The sequence below is a fragment of the Rhamphochromis longiceps genome, linkage group LG16 (genome assembly GCF_057381845.1).
Source record: "Rhamphochromis longiceps isolate RC_006_pf linkage group LG16, R_longiceps_female_GT1.1, whole genome shotgun sequence".
Lineage (NCBI taxonomy): Eukaryota > Metazoa > Chordata > Actinopteri > Cichliformes > Cichlidae > Rhamphochromis > Rhamphochromis longiceps.
In genome coordinates this window covers 4,419,560-4,437,192 of record NC_140572.1, presented here as the reverse complement: position 1 = coordinate 4,437,192, position 17,633 = coordinate 4,419,560, and the positions used below count along the sequence as shown (strand labels likewise).

The following is a 17,633-nucleotide window of genomic DNA, read 5'->3' as shown; positions in this document are numbered from 1 at the left end:
ACATGATTGAAGCAGCTGTGATCACACAGACTGCAGATAATGCAGCTGTTTCCTGTCAGTAACATCCTCTTAGATTAGAGTTCAGCTTTTTACAGGAAAACTGGACAAAACTGATTTTTGTTACAAACTCATTTTCATTTCCTCTCAGCTCACAAACACAGTCAGACAATCAACCAGAGTCAACACTGATTATAATGTCAGTGCAGAATTATTTCTGTTACTCAGTGAGTTCAGCTCTCTGACCTCGTTGCTCCAGGTTCACCACTGAAGTTTGGATTATAACCTTTGGACCGGTCACTCCTCACAGACGGACAGCTGGACCCTGCAGACTCTGCTCTGTCCTCCTCTTCCTCCATCATCATCTTCAGTCAGTCTGAGAGGTAAACCACAAACACTCAGTGAGTTCACATTAACAGGAGGAACTGACCTCTGACCTGTCATGTGACCATGAAACCAGGTCAATATGTCTGTAGGTTCAGTCATCCAGGTCATGTGATCTAAGGAGCTTGGAGAGAAAAGAGACGTCTTTAAGTTTCTGGAAGACGTTTCATCTGAGAAGCTTCTTCAGCTCTAAAACCAAACGGTGGAGAGTCCCAGATATTTAAACCTGAGAGGGAAAGAAAGCATGTCGCTGACCCACCACTGATGTTATTTCAAGGAGGAAACTGAGAGCCTTTGCACCAGGAGCACTAACATCAGCTCCAGCAATGATCCACTGATGTGTTTTTATTCCATGTATGAATGTTGTTATTGACAGAGATGACGTTTGTGTGTCAGTGATGCAGTGACTGTTGTTGTTACCTGTACAGGCTGGTTAGACTCTATGAAACAGATCATACAGATCTCTGCATGTTAGAAGAGACTATTAAAGGTCATGAATGAGACAAAGGCAGGGAGGCGTCCTTTACAGCTAAACAGCAGAGTGAGAGAACAGCCAGCACCTCTACATTTATCACATTATACAGCACATGTATGATACTGACAGGGATGAGAAGAATTTAGTGATTCTGATCCCATCATTGATATTACTTATTGATTCTCAGTAGCTCTGCTCTGACAGTCACCACCATCACTGAGCAGCATATCAAAGACATTTGTGCACATTAACTGCATGTTGTGGCTCAAATGTTTGTGCATGTTGGAGGCATTTCCTCTTTGTTGTGATCAGTGTTGGTCATTACTCAAAACAGTCATTATTACACATATTACACAGAACACTTTGATTAAAAGTAATGGAGTACGTTACTTCATTACTCCTCATAACATTACTTTGATGTTACTGTGTAAAATGAACAAATGAGCATGTAACAACATAAAGCTGAGGTACAGCCCCACACACCAACACAGATCCTGATGAGGTCACGTGATGTTTCTCTGAGTGTTTATGAACACAAATCAAAGATGAAACAGCACAAAGACACTTCAAAGTGATTCTACTGTAGAAACATGAACAGGTAGAAACCTGCAGCCTGACTGCTCATCACTTTGTTACCTGTTCAAGTTCAGCAGCAGCAGCTCACTTTATCATTGTGAAAACAAAAATGTCAAAAACCATTGCTATTCTCTATAAAACAAAGCATGTCCTGAACAAAAAATCATTATACACACTTTATTGCACTCTGTTGCTTCCATATATGACTTACTGTCTGGAGATATGGGGTAATGCATATAAAACGAACACTCTTCCTATTTTCAAGTTACAAAAAAGAGCTATAAGAATTATAAACCAATCAAACTATAAAAAACCAACTAACATTTTGTTTATTAATCTGAATACCCTGAAATTTTATGATTTAGTTGAATATAAAATGGCACAGATAATGTATAAAGCACAAAATAACTTGCTTTGCCCCAGTACTCAGAAGCTGTTCAAAGCCAGAGAGAGTCAATATGACTTAAGGGGAAGAGATTTCTTTAAAAAAAACAAGATAAGGACAAATATAAAGCAGAGATGTGTTTCTGTTAGAGGAGGTAACCTGTGGAATAGTTCTGACAGGGATTTAAAAAGGTGTAGTTCATTTTCCTTGTTTAAAAACATGTTTAAAAATAGAGTATTAGAAAAATATATAAATCAAGAATGAAAAGAGCAAAAAAAAAAAAAAAAAACAACCTCTTGATTCTTTTGCTTTGATGTAGTTACTTAACTAAGGTGGAAAGTTTTTTTTTCTTGTTTGTTTGTTTGGTTTTTGCTTTGTTTTCTTATTTGCTTCAGGCCCTGTGTACAGGAGCTGCATGCAAAAAGATATTTTGTGAAAAGGGTTGGCGTAATAAGCAAATGCTTAAGCCAATACCTTTTGATTAGCCTTGTCTCATGCTTTCTTGCTTTATGGTCGATTTTTGTTCTGTTTTCACTGAGATATTTGAATGCTAATCAATAAAATCAAAATCAAATCACGGTGCTGGTCTGGGGTCAGTGTTTACTCAGCTTTAACCTCACTCTGGGTTCTAGGTTAGCTTAGCGTTAGCTTAGCGTTAGCATGCTGTGTGCTAGCTTAGCGTCAGAGCTCTGCAGGTGTCTCATGTGTAAATATTAATCACAGTGACAGTAAAGGAGGTAAAGGGCTGTGACGTCATCACGTACGCTGCGTCCTCTGTGGGCTCTGAGTGAACTCAAAGTACAAACTACAAGTACACAAACACGAACGTAGCTCAGAGTGGCGGACACACTCGGCCTCGTTGGTCCAGCTGTGAGTCCGTTACCGTGAACTATGGAGCGGCAGATTTGTGCTGAACTAAGCTGCACACAGCTGATGTTAGCCAGGAAACATTACACACTGACTTTAATGGAGAGACCGGAAATACAAACACACACAGTTTGTTGTGTGAAGAAATCAAACACGAGCTGAACAAACAGTAAAGTTCCTAAAGACAAACTGTTAAAGGAGGAAACAAAGCAAACTTACAGTTTCTTCACACACCAACAACAAGCTCCACTCCACACCTGGACACTAAACACGGACACACAGGTGAGCTGCTTCCTGGAAGGAGGCGGGGCTCCACCTGAAACTCAGCACAGGTGGGAGGGGCTCAGCTCTGTGTGTGCTGATGTGTTAACTTTAAAAATATGCCGTCTGACTGCTCAGACTGAGTCAGAGTAAAGTTCACATGCTGACGTGTGGAGACATGAAACCTTGTTGTAGCTGCAGGTGTGAACACACTGATCCCAGATCAGCTCTGCTGTATTTGTAACATGAACATTTCTGCTGCAAAGCTTCAAATGTTCAGCATGTTTCTCTGTTTCCAGTCTATAGATCCAGTCACACTTTCTACCTTCACCTGTGCAGTAAAGACTGAGAGCAGAGCTGAAAGCAAGCGTCCAATCAGTGAGCAGCATCAACACCTGAGCTTCATTCAGACTCTGTTATTGAAGATGTTGTTGGTACAAAGTTCATCTGCTGCTCACATGAATCCATGAAAGATTTATTTCACTGAATGTTTCTTCAAAGCTCATTTCAACCTGTTGAAGTCATGAATGAAAGTGCAGACTGAGAGTGGATCACATGATGTTTGAGGTGTGTCATGTGACATGTTCAGTATTGTCACACATGTCTAGATTGTCCCTGATATCATAACTGCTCAAACACTGATGATTATATTTGAAGAATTATTCCTGATGGCAGCAAAGTTTGAATGGAGCTCTCTGTCTGTGCTGATTTGTCGCCCTCTGGAGGTCAAAGCACAAACTGCATGATGTCACTGTAACCACCACAGTGACAGGAAGTGTTTTTATGACTGAAACACTGAAATGATGCTAACGGCTGTCGTTAGGCTCACTGACAGCAGTGCTGATGTGTTCATGTCAAACACTGGCTCAGGTCAGACTCCTTCATCCTTCTCCAGCGTGAGGCCGCCCTCAGACCCACAGGAGCTCTGACCTTTGACCTCCTGACCCTAACCATTTTAGTCTTGTTGCATCTTTAAATGAAAATCCATCCAAACTGTAGCCGAGCAAAAGAAGCTGGAAGCTGTTCTATGAATGATGTTGTTGAAGGAGCTTGGAAAGAAAAGCGTCTGGACTTCTTTAAGTTGCTTGAAGAGGGACATGGACGTCTTAACGCCCACTCACATCCTGGGACATTTGATCACAGGAAATCACATGATGGGGTGGGGCTAGATCTCACAATGGGTTCACCCAAAACCTTGGCTGATTGTGACCCACACCCGTTCTCACACCGTGGCTCGTGTGATTAGGTAGAGGATCAACAGGGGCTCCGTGTCCCTGAATTTAAACTGAATCTAAACACACCGTGCACAATGCCAAGTTAGATAATGGTTAAAAGAACAAGATAAGAATAAATAAAAAGATAAAATAAGGATAAGAAATAACTTAAAAAAATAAAATAAAAAGATAAATAACTGCAAATAAGTACAAATAAGTAACTGAAGACACGTGTGGTCTGCAGATGTCGATGTACATGGATGTACATGGAGTTTAGTGTGCAAAGTGACCTGATGTGCAAACTGCAGTTTGAGGTCGGTCAGCTGTTCAGGAGTCTGATAGCAGTGGGGAAGATGGAGTTGTTGAGTCTGGATGTTCTACATTTCACACTTCTGAACCTTCGTCTCGAGGGCAGAGGTGTGTCTCTCCTCTGGACTCTGTGATGGTAGCTGCTCTGCAGAGAGGGCAGCGGGGTCCTGATGATCTTCTCCACAGTTGTTATCACTCTCTGCAGGCGTTTGCGGTTTGCAGTAGTGCTGCCGTACCATGCAGTGATGCAGCTGGTCAGGCTGCTCTCCACAGTGCAGCTGTAGAACCTGCTGAGGATCTTGGCCAACATACCAAATTTCCTCAGCCTCCTCAGGAAATACAGCAGCTGCTGAGCCTTCTTGACCAGCTGTGTGAGTTTGAGTCCCTCACTGACTCAAACTCCTTCAGTGACACTTGCAGCCTTGCAGATTAGTTTGCTGATCCTGATGCATCTCTGGAGCTGATGCTGTCCCCCAGCAGACAACAACAACATAGATGCTCTCACTAGTCCACTTTACCCTCTAATCACATCTCTGACATCTGCAGGTTGCTCCATAGAGACTCTTGTGCAATGCCAGGTGTTTGTGTTTGTCTGTAGGTACACATTAGATATGACCATAGACGCACACACACAAGTGAACACAGCAGCACAGATGGTTTCCACCTGCTTCCCTCTTTCTTCACACAACTGTGAGGATGATGAAGAGGTTTCAGGACGAGGTGGTCAGCAAGCACAGGATAAAGCAGGGCCATGAAACTCTCTCGTGCAGCAGATGTTTAATCAGACTCAGCTTTAGGCTTCTTTTCCCACCTGGCAGCAAAGTAACAGCTTCACTAATGTGAACAGTCACAATGTTAAACGTTTCTATATCTTCATATATTTTTATCTGTTGATGCTGCAGAATAAAGTCTGTTAACAGAGTGCAGGATGTGTAGAGCAGGTCCAGCTCTCCCTTTACTGTGTCCACTTTCATCAGCCCCTGTGAAGTGACACAGAGTGCATGTGTGTCTGTCAGCTGTTGTTTGTTGTGAAGGATGGAACAAATGAACACACACTTTTAGAGAAATCTGAAAAAGCAACACGTGCTTGGGCTCCTTCTGTGCTCGTCTTCATTAATGCTGATCTTTCTTTCCTGTTTGTTCTTTGGCACAAGCTTCAGTCTTTTCTCCCAGGGCTCCTTCACACTTAGAAACACACCTACATTCATTTATACACAAACATCATGAAACAAAGGCTTTGTAAAAGAGGACATGAGATCCTCTCTGAACAGCACATTCATATCAAACACAGGACTGAACAGGATATACTGAGTCTGTGCTGTTTTCATTGTTACTTGCTGAGTATTTTTCCAGTGTTTGAAATGTGACTCAAGTCTGATTCTTCTACTGTGTGTGAACTCTAAGCAGCTGCATTAAACAGCTGCTTTTCAAACCAGGCTCAATCCTATGACTCTGTGAATGTAAACTTTTGTCACCTGCATGAATAACAATCCTTGATCTAGTCAGGACTGCAGTGCTCCTGTGATCCCAGCTTATAGATGGAGGCTAGCATGAGAGGCTCAGCAGCTAAAGCAGCACACCTGGGTCTCCCAGCCTATTAAAAGCAGCCCTTTGCTTCACCTGCTTCACTAAACATTATTATTATTATTTAAGCAGAGTGGTGTGATTCATGTAGCCATTGCTGTGTGACAGGAGGACTTTTCTTGAAACAGCTCGTGTGACGTGAGCTGACGTAAAAACAGTGATGTTAGCTTGATTCTCTTGGCTAAAACTATTTTAAAAAGAGGGTCAATCATGCAAATCTGCCAATAGAAGCCAAAGTTACAGCCCCTCAGAGTTTAAAGAGAAAAGGCCCGTTTCCAACACTCGGTTGTGCAAAGGGAAACAGGCCCACAGTGCCTGAGTGTGTGGGTAATTCTTCAAATAATATTCAAAAGCAAACATTTTTAAGTATGTAAATAAAATTCAATCATTTCTGCTCTTCAATACCTAAGAAATGAAAACTGGCAGATGGTCCCAAAATGTGAAACGCCTGGCTATCTGTGCATTTAGTGCTGCAAGTTTTCACTGTTTACCTTCAGAAGCATAAATCTCTGCACAGATAATGTTCATATGTGGATTCCTGGTTTTCTGCAGTTAATTGTGACCCAAAGCGTATTTTTAAAGTGGTTCCAGGCAATAAAGTCTAAAAATAAATACATCTACTTCCTTTTTCTGTGTTCCAGCCTCAGTGACTCTGACACAGTGCTGTAATATTTACACCTCTGATGAAAGCAGAGTTTGTAGTTGCAGAGAAATACTCGACTCATTTTGGGCATTTACGAGCAGGAACCTCAGAAAGCCCCTCGCTGCTTCACTGGTTAAGAAGCAAAGCAAACATTAGTTCACAGTGATGTTAATTAAGGCCCAAAGTTTAGGAACGAACGTCAGCACTTCACTAATGAATGTAATGCTGATTCATGTGCTTGTTTTGTAATGTGCATGTTGTGCGTTGCTATTTCCCATATTCTTTGGCACTGATAGATGAAGAGTCTCAGGCAGGACCGAGGCTGCCAGCTGCTGACAGTGAGCAGGGAGAGAGCAGCAGAAGCTGGGCAAGAGCAGGGCACCTTCAGCCCCCTTCATCAGTCAGAAATCATTTGGGTGTCTGTGTGAAATGTCTGATTTTTAAAATCTTTTTGTAGACATATTTATTAAATGTTTAACAATTATATAGAAGAAAGACAATGTAAAGAACAAAACATGACAAAACAAAAATGAGTTGAAGTTATGAACTGTTTCTGAGAGACAAATAACACCAGGATCCTTTTTGTGTAGCTGACAGCTGGTAACTGTGCAGGGGCGGGTCTAGCAAAGTGTTGCCAGGGGGGCAGGTAGGGCATTAACAGGGAGAGGGGGGCACAAAGACATACTTTTCTTTCTTGTTCTCATTTAAAATGTCTCACTTTTAATAAATAATTATCTGAATCTTACAACAAACGTTTTCATCTGATGTAAAATGTATAGAAATCCATTATTGTACATAGTCATTTTTTAGGGTCCCATCATAATTTCTTCAGAAGTAAGTACTGCATATGATGCCAGTGTTTCCCACATTTTCTAGATTCTGCACCAGTACTGTGTGTAAAATGCATCAAAAAGTCAGTTTGATTCTTTCTCAGCTGTCTTTCTGTCTCCTTTCACTTTTTAAAGGTTGCCATGTTAGAAAACATATTTTGCCCTGCCGTGCTGTTTATTGATGTGGCAAATGAAAGGTTTATGAAAATATATCTAAATCTGTCATCAGTAATCAGCAATGATCATGTCTCACCTCTAGTCTCTGTCTTAATGTCAGGTTTCCACCGTGTGTTGTAGATGTTCAGGAGGTTAACTCGACCAACAGTCTACTTCCTGTTTAGAATACCAGGACAGGGAGGATGGTGCAGGTTTAAGTTTATTAGACTGATGCATGTATACCAACAAGACAGCGTCCATCACTGTGACAACAGCGTTTGTTTTCATTCAAAGGCTTCATGGTTTTTCCTTTAATACCTGGGGGGCCGGTCTCCAGTCAAAATGCCCGGGACCATTTTTTGTCCCAGTCCAGCCCTGGTGTCAGATCTGCATGCAGTGTCAATGAGACGATCAACAACAGATCAGACAAAACACTCAGGCGGACACTCCTCTGTAGAAGGAAACATGGAAAGTGTGAGGTAATCAGTGCACAACATCACTTTGTATTTCAGGCTGTTTTTATATAGAACTTCAGCACCAATGTAAAAGTTCTGGTTTTAGGAAGATGAAGAACATTTTCAGGAAGGATGCCGTCTGCAAGCAGAGCTGCTTGAACCTCAGCGCTGAGGTCCAGACTACTTCCTGTGAAGCCACGTGATGTAAATCTGCTGCTGTAACTTCACAGTTTACTGAAGCTAAATGCAACGTTACCATATAATCTGTTTTCAACAAAGGTTTCACTCCGTCCGGTGTTGATGGAATGATTCAGGCCGTACTCGTCAGGCTTCCCATCGACCACACGCATTTCAGTCACAAACCCCGTGACTGACAACAAGGGAAACAGCAGAAGAAAAGATGTGAAAAATACTGGATGATGATGATGGAGGATTAACCGCGGTGGCTAAACTGTTTCCTGTCTTTGTGGGCGTACTCACAGGGAAGTTTCCAGGCACGTCAGTCTTGGTGGCTAAAGTCTCCATTTTCCAACATGTATCGCTACAGGTGCAAAGACACAACATTAATCATCAGTGTAAATATTTTAATGCTGTCCAAACGGTGTTTGCTTTGTCTGTCCTCTCGCACTCACAGAGGAAACGAGGACGCCACCTTCAACCCATCTTCAGTTGGCTCAACCATGGCCGGACTTCCTGTTGGCTTTGTGACAGCAAACCACTTGAAATGAGAGCAAACTGCAGTCAAGCAGCACTTACAGCAACCTGTGGACACGCAAATGGAAAGCACTGAGAATCATACAGAAGCATAAGAGCTGTTTATTGTAACACGTGTGTGTGTGTGTGTGTGTGTGTGTGTGTGTGTGTGTGTGTGTGTGTGTGTGTGTGTGTGTGTGTGTGTGTGTGTGTGTGTGTGTGTGTGTGTGTGTGCACATTAATAACACACTGATGTATGTTAGTTTGATTTATGCCATATCTGAGAAAACAACTGCAGAATTTTACATCAAAGTTTCCAAAGCTGATGTTTTGTTGTTCACTCTGTTTTATATTCATATAGTTTGTTGTTTTTAAATCAGTGGACAAAATAAATATTATCACACAAAATCCAGGGTGAAACATAACCAAATAACCTAAATGGTGAAGTCATTATAGAAGTACATGTTGCAAAGGTCAGCCTCCTGTATAGACTGCTAAACTGTCTGGGGGGGGGCCCTGCCTGTCCTCGTTGGATAAGCTCCACCCCTTTTCCATAAGACGGAGACATTTGTATGAAAATAGATGGGCAGTAAAATAAAAAATAAAAAATATTATGGATGACTCTGTAAATCAAAGTCGGCCTGAGGCAGAAGCAGAAACCATGAGGAGCACAGCACCACTCGCAGAAGGGCACGAAGTGAAGCCATAGCTGCTGAAGAGTGAAGACGTGATGATGGAGGAGATCACAGATGAAGATCTGCTGCCTGCTGACTCTTTATATAGAAGAGTGAGACTATCTCCCCACCAGCAGCTGCACTTATACAAACCCCAGGTGCTGGGATGGCTTTGAACATGTGACATTTTCTGCAAACACATGGACAGTTTCATAAGCACAAAGATTATTCCTGCAGCGGCAGAATCGTATCCACTGTGTGAGAGGTGAACGTCAGACAGTTCTTAGAAAATGTAGTTTCTCTTTAAGCTTTTAACGTCTCTTTTACCCCCATTTGTCTAAAACTACTTGACAGCCCTTCATGTCAGAGGTTTATTACCTGTGCAGGATGGAGCACATGGTCTCAGTCAGGCTGGACACGATCACTCCTACAGGAAGTAAATGTGATTTTATTTCACCTGTGAAATGATGAAAAACAGCAGAATAGCTCACGCTAACAAACGGGTGTTGAAATGTTTCATTTTCTGCTGTTTCACAGGTCAAAAAGGGCGTCGAAGCAAACTGAAGCTGAGCTGCTGCTGCTGTTGTAGTGCAGCATCTGCTGTGTGCTTCATCAGAGAACCTTCTGTACACAGCAGACAGAGGCTGCTGCCACTGAAGTCCATCTGCTAGAGAGCTTTAAACACTGGTTATTGAAGTGGCTTTGATGATACTGATACACAGTCTTTGCTGCTGTCACAGGACAGGGATCCACCAGGGAGTAGTTGTCAGGATAAAGAGCCTTCGCTTCTCTAAATATAAACTGGATACTTGTAGGAAACTTTGGGAAGCAGCATTTTTCCTCATATCATCTAAACTGAAGTTAGCTCAGGTGCTTCTTCCATACTTGCTCTGCAGAAAGCCAAAGAGTTTGGAGCTCTGCAAACATTTGCAGCACAGCTGGATGTTTGTAACTTTGGTCACCTCTGTATCATCCCTCAGATTCTTTCTGCACAGCTTTAAAACCATGACAGCACGAGTGATGCTGAGGAGACGTCCAGTTTAAACAGACCTTTATTCCTGGAACACAAACACATGAAGTGATGCTGCTAAAGAAGAACATTTAATCACACTAATGAATCAAGCATCTGTTTGTCTGTCAGTCTGTCAACAGTTCCTCTGATCGACTTCAGACTTGGTGGGTATTTTGTTTTTGCAGCGGTCAAAGTCGATCAGCGTGTTGCTTTGTCTGCTGTAAATCTGCCTGTACAAAGGGAAACATGCATGTTTTAGATGCAAACTCACAACATGGCTGCATTTTTGTGATTATGTGTATTTTATATTGATTTATTCTATTATGTTTTGTATATGAATCTTTACAAGTGTGTCGATACAAAGGCTTGATTAAAACAAAGGTCTCAGCTGTGCTGTTAGGGATGCTCTCATATTTGTTTCAAATGTAATAAATCAAAGGATTTCAGGCTTTTCATCCTTTTTATTTGTTTGGTTCTAACAGCAGCTGGATAAAAACATGCAGGTGATGAATATAATTGTGTGATATTATGAGCATTGTGAATAAAGAAAGAGCAGAGATAGTAAAAAGGAAACAGGTGATGGACGTGAGATTTTCAGAACAAAAGCTCCTCAGTGAGACGATCACCTGGACACAAGGTCAGGCAGCTGGGACTCATCTAGAGAGCAAAATGGAAAAGTGATCTGTGCAGAACATCACTGTTGATTGCAGTTATTTACATCAGACTTCTTCTCTGAGATAAGAGCACCATTTGTGGGAAAGATGACAGTATTTCCAGGCTGGATGCTGTTTGCAGGGAGAACTGAATGAAAGTCTCCTGCACCTCAGCGCTGAGGTCCACACCTGTGAACACAGATGAGGTCAATCTGCTGCAGCACGTAGAGCTTTACTGATCAGCAGGTTCAAAGGATTCAGCAGAGCGTAGAGTCAGAGCTAAATGCCACATCACCATAGAGTTTGTTAACAACAGCTTTCTTTGCCCTTTGTCTCGATGGACTGAATCAGGGATACTCGTCATACTTCACCTCAACCACGTCACTGAGAGACCCCAGCCTGACACAGCAGCAGAGATGATGAAAGCAGAAACAGCAAACAGATGCTTCAGTTGTGTTTCTCTCTGTGTGTGCGCTCACGCCCACTTGTGTGTGTGAACTTTCCACGTACCTCAGCTTGTTTCTCCAACATGAGCCATCAGGGCTGAAAAACATCACTAACACATGAATTCTTTCTCTTTTTGTTATCACCTGTGATCATGTGTCTTATGTTTCTGTCATTCACCAGTTCTTGTATAGTTACGTGTAACTAGACTTCTGTGGGACGTAAATGATTGTTTTGTATGCAGATCTGTACAAAGGATGGAAACACTTGATTACAAAGGAGATCTCAGCTGTGTTGTTATGGATGGACTTCAACGTATTTGTTAAAAAAGAGAATAAAGCAAAGTGTTTTAGCTGTTTGGGAGTTTTTGTTCGATTCGATTCAGTTTTATTTCTATGGAGTCAAATAATAACAAAGGCTCTAGAACAGCCCTGAGTTTGTCCAGGTGACACTCCTCTGAAGAACAAAGACAAAGAGGAAGAAGGGGATTCGTTTTCAAGTCTTGTTTCTTTCAAAATAAAAGCTGAAATGTTTTGGAAGCATGATAATATTTCAGCCAGGATGCCGTCTCCAAGGAGACCTGCACCTCAGCGCTGAGCTCCACATCACGCCCTGTGAAAGCACAGATATAAATCTGCTGCAGTGAGAAGAACTTTACCCAACACAAGTGTAGAAGTAGACATTTGACTTTACCTACAACCTGTTAACAACAAAGCTTTCATTGCCTCTGTTGTTGATGTCATGTAGGACTAATCATACTTCACATCAGCCATGCACACGTCAGAGGATCTCCAGGCTTTCAGTAATAAAGCCAAGCAGATGATGTGAACATAGCAATAGTAAAACATGCATCATAATCAGCTGTATGTGTCGACTATGTGGCACCTCAGTCTTGTTGGCATGAAGAAAAGTTGTGTAACATGTAGCATAAGGGCTGCAAAGACATCATGTAGACAGCAGTCGTCTGTTAGTCGTAACGTATCTCCTGTTAAAGAGTTAAATGTGCGTTCTCCATCTCTGTCCTCTCACAGCTCGCCGTACACCAACTCCAGCTGTGGTAACCATGGCTGTGCCCATCAACACGCTGAAGCTGAGACGCCACCCGTCACTATGGCGACTCCAATAGGGTTACCTGTCAGCTGTGGACGCATGACAGGAAAACAGCAGAAACACAGACATGTTTACTGGAACATTTCCTATTGACAGCTTTATGGAAAAGTGGGTTTAAACACTTTTCTATGTTTTATTTTGTTTATTTATGGATTTATTGTGAAAGGAATTTCAAAGGTTTAATTTGACCTTTCCCCTGTTTTTCATACAGACTGGAGACGAATGGATGGTGCTTTCTTTGTTTGTCTAAAGATAATGAATAAAACTCTACAGACATCTTAAACCACCCTCCTTTCTATATATTTTGTTATATAAATGGAAAGTATATAAGACACAAACTGAGCTTATATGATACTAAGGACCCTGGAGGTCAGTCCACCTTTATAATTCAGCACAGCCTGGAGTCTCTTAGTCAAGCTTGTTTGTGTTTTCTGTGAGGAAGTTTTCAGCAGCAGCTCTTTTCTTGGATGTTGGTTCCCTTTGTTTCCATCCTCTGTTAAGATGTTTCAGTAATGTTGAGGTCTGGGGAGGCCAATCCATGGCTGACGTCCTGTGATGCTGCATTAGCAGTTTGTTCATAGTGAAAAATGAAGCCACTGCCAATCAGACATTTGCACAGTGGATGGTACTGTCCTGAATTCCACACCTATAATATGTTTGCACATACTGATGAATATGTGCAGCTGATTTTCAGTCCAGTTCCTGTGTGACAGACGCCAGTCTTTCTGCCTGTGTCCTTCCTTAACAATAGAGCCATCCTTCCACTGAGACTGTTTCTGATGAGGCTTCACTGAGCAGTAGATGGATCCCTCAGCTCATCTAATCCTCCTATTTCTAACACATGACTGTCAGAAACTGTTAATCTGCTGCAGCTCTTTAACTCCTCCACTTCTTTTTTTGTAATCTCTTAGTTTCCTCATCTTTTAAGGTGGCACTGCACACCAGATCCAAAGTCAACATGCTGTTATATAATGGAGTTGAACCTGTAATGGAGTTTGATTTAAACCAATCAGCAATTAAGTGAATGATGATGAGCAAAGATGGTGGAGGTGGTGGATGAAGACCCGGACAGCTGTGGTTGGCTCCTCGTATAGAGCAGAGTGAGGTTGTGTTTGCACATTATTATAAAACCATGTTCACCATATATTTTAGCTGCAGACAATAACATGATTTCTTTGCTGTTGTGATTTTATTCCACTTTGGTAAAATGGAAAACCATCATTTCTTGCTGTAATTCACACATTATTCCAAGAGCCTCAACACGAGCCTTGTAGTCCGACCATATATAGACAAATCAATAGTTGTGTTTGTAACAGCTCATGAACATGAATCGTTCCACATTACTTTGAAATCATTGTAAACTAAACTGGAATAAATGAGTGTTTATATATAGTTTTGTCTCAGCTGTTCATACACAGTGTTTCAGTTCTTATCAGAGTCCCACCGTCTCACTGTGGTGAACCTTTAGCTCTGTTGGAAGCGTGTTGTTAGACCAGGTTTCCCTCATTTAAAAATAATCTCTCATTAGAAATGGACATGATGTCTAAGACATAGAAATGCTTATTATGGGTTCACTTGATGTCACTGAAAAGATGCACATGGGTAACGTGCAGGCCATCCAGCTCCGAGGTTTATCTCCTCACCTCGAGTCTGCGACACTCTCTCCGTGTCCTCTCAGATAAGGGCGCGCACATTTCTGCACCATCTTCTAAATTACAAAGAGCGATTCACAAAACAGAAGCTCACAAAACACTCATCACAAACCAAAAGTGGCTCCACTGAGCGTCAAACTGTCACCAGAATTACTGATAATCTAAAGACTCACAGAACTCATTTTGTCTCATTGTGTCTTAGTTTGAGACATAAGTGCATGATCATAATACTGTGTAGTTAGATGAGACAGAGCTGATGCTTGCTCTTAATTATCCTCTTCATGTTTCCCGAGCCTCAGCAGTGGAAGCTACCATGGATAGAAAGACTATGACTCATCTTAAATCTCAAATCTTTGTCTCCAAAGAGCTGCTGATGTGTCCGATATGATCCACAAGCTTAAACTAGGATTATAAGTGTGTGCAGTGATGTGTGTGAAACCTCTGAGGACTCACACGTGTGTGCTTCAGCCCACACACACATATGAAGCACTGCGACCTCACACAGAAGTGTTTTACACATCCAGCCTGAATCCTGATCATTTCTACAGTTTATTAAGTTCAGCTTCACCTGAACATCAGTGATGAAGCTGCTCTGACTCCATCACAGCTCACAGCTGTTGGAATGAGTCAAACAATGAAGAAGGTTCAGAAACAGCTGATGATTTTACAGAAACATGATGCAAACATGAAAATGGACACATGATTTTTTATTAACAGACACTGTTTATGTTTCACTGTGCATGACGTCATCAACACTGACACCAGGGGGCGCTCATCAGCAGCCTGAGGAAGTGTGATAATGGGGGGAGACGCAGTGTTGTGTGTACTGCAGTCGGACAGAAGGAAAAACTTCCTCCTGAAAACATTTTCATCCTTCCCAAAAGTGTTTGAGTCAAATGTTACAAATATATAAATACAATAAAACACAGGGTCTTACATAAAATTAGTGATGCAGTTGTGCACTGAGCACCTTTCCAATGTTCCTTCCTCAGATGAGTCCAGCTGCTGAACACATTAACATCTGTATGTAAATGTAGCCGAGAACCAACCTGAGCACTGCTGGGAAAATACAAAGGCAACCATCAAAGTGCTGTATTATCTTATTTATTCTGAATGTTGACTTAGATCCACACCACGATTTATGAAACTATAGAACTAAAATAACAACAATCGTCTGCTTCTTTAAAATTTCTTTCATTACATCAAACCAGTGAAAACTGAAAAAAACAAAGAGCTGTTAGCATGTTCAGACCAACTTTGAGACAGAGACTGTAAAGTTCTGCACTTTAAATCCTGCCTGTGTTCCTGCAAATGATTCACACTGAAAGTATCTTAGTTTAGTATTGAGTGAGCCACAAAGCAGCCTGATAGCTTTAACCTCTGGGGGGTCCTAGAAAAATGCATACACTATCGGGCTTAGAGCCACAAATCGACCACGCCCTAAAAAGCGCTGTAAAAAAATTTATATATTAATATTTTTTTCCACTTTAAATTAGCCAATCTTTTAGACCTACTTCTCCTTGAAATATTCATGTCAAGTTTTAATTACATTTTGCGGATTTTAACCCTTTTAATCGCAGTTTAATTACATGAGCGCACCGTTTTTTTTAGCCCCCCAAAACAAAACGAAATATTTAAAAAAACAAACATTTGAAGTAATATTTGATTGTTATTATAATTAGGCCTTTAGATGGACTAAAGATTGGTACCAACCTTCATTTCGATCGCCTTTTATTTTTTTTTTCAGGACCAGAAAATGGTCTCCAGGCGGCAAATGCTCCTCCTCTAGGCCGAAATCAGTGCATCCTCCCGGGTTAACTCCCGACGATGACCGGGGCATGTTGCGTCGGACCCCTTTTTCCAACACACACGTCCGGTACCACGTCACAACAAATACGTCATTTCCTGTTGATTAAAAAAAAAAAGCACCCTCAAACGGTCCTAGGGGCCGAAAATGGTCCCGCCCGCTGCACGCCGGAAATGAGGCTTCGTTTCCCGCAGGTCTGTTTAAGCAGCCCGCTGTTTTCCAGCCCGGGGTCAAATGTGGAGCAAGGGCGCCACCCGGTGGACAAATAAAAAAATTACAACTCTAAGGCCAGTACTGCAAACGGAAACGGAAACATAACCGATCACGATCGATTTGACCGTAATTTTTTTGCCGTGAAAAATAGCGTTTATAATGGGTTTCAATGGGGCACAAATCGACCACTAGGACCGATAGTGTAAGTTTGTCTGTAGCTTAGCCACTGAAGCTAATTTCCGGAAGTCATACTGAAATTTTAACAATAAATGTGACCGAACTTTTTTTTGCAGACTTTCGCTATATTCCATTCAACACTGTGCAAATGGCGTGTAAATGAACAATGAAAAATGGCACAAATCGACCCAAGACCCAAGACCACCCACCTACTTTTACAGGTTAAAACAGTAAAAGTAAATGAAATTGACAGTTTCAGTGTAGCTGGATCTATTATTGGGGGGTCATGACCCCCGTAACCCCGCCTGGTCCTGAGGTCAAATCCACCATCTTTGTTTCAGAGCTTCATGTTCTCCCGTGTTTGTGTGCGTCCTCTCCGGTACTCCGGCTTCCTCCCACAGTCCAAACACATGCAGTTAGTGGGGTCAGGTTAGCTGTGAGTGGTTGTGTCTCTGTGTTATTCCACCTTAATCAATGACTTCCTGTTAGCATGAAGTGCTTCTGTAGGACTGATGTCATTTTCATGGTTGGATCATTTAAATGAAGCTGGACTCAGATGCAGTAAATAAGCTGATTGATCATTAATGAATAAAGCTGGTCAAACACATCACGTGGACACATGTGATTGTGTGTTGTAGTATTGATCCCAATGCTGGTATCAGTCCTGGATCAATAACACTGGATGGATGCGTTCAGCATGGAGCCCCTGAGCTGTGTTACAGACAAACATGGAAACTGACAGGTCTGTGTCATTCACAGTCTGTAACACTTCTAAACAACAGAGGCTGACCCAAGTGCCTCAGAGCCAGGCACGCTCACATCACAGCTCTCTAAATAAGCCAGTTTCAAAATAAGAGCTGAAAGCTGTGTTTGCTTGTGTTAGCTTATTATTGTGGAGACTAACATTCAGTGATCATGTGTTCAGACTCATAATGATTACTCTCAGAAATCCTGATCTTTGTATTTACTGTGTGTTGGATCAATAACTGAGATTCATGGTATCACACAGCTGTGCTGCTGCTGATGTCAGCACATCTGGAACAATACGAGGTATCTGCTACC

At 41.8% G+C, this 17,633-nt stretch overlaps 1 long non-coding RNA gene across 1 annotated transcript in view; it reads left to right on the top strand.

Moving 5' to 3' along the window:
- The window catches only part of LOC146650428 (uncharacterized), a 387,448-nt gene that overhangs the window by 338,808 nt on the left and 31,007 nt on the right, over positions 1-17,633 (top strand). The gene's annotated exons all lie outside the window — the stretch shown is intronic.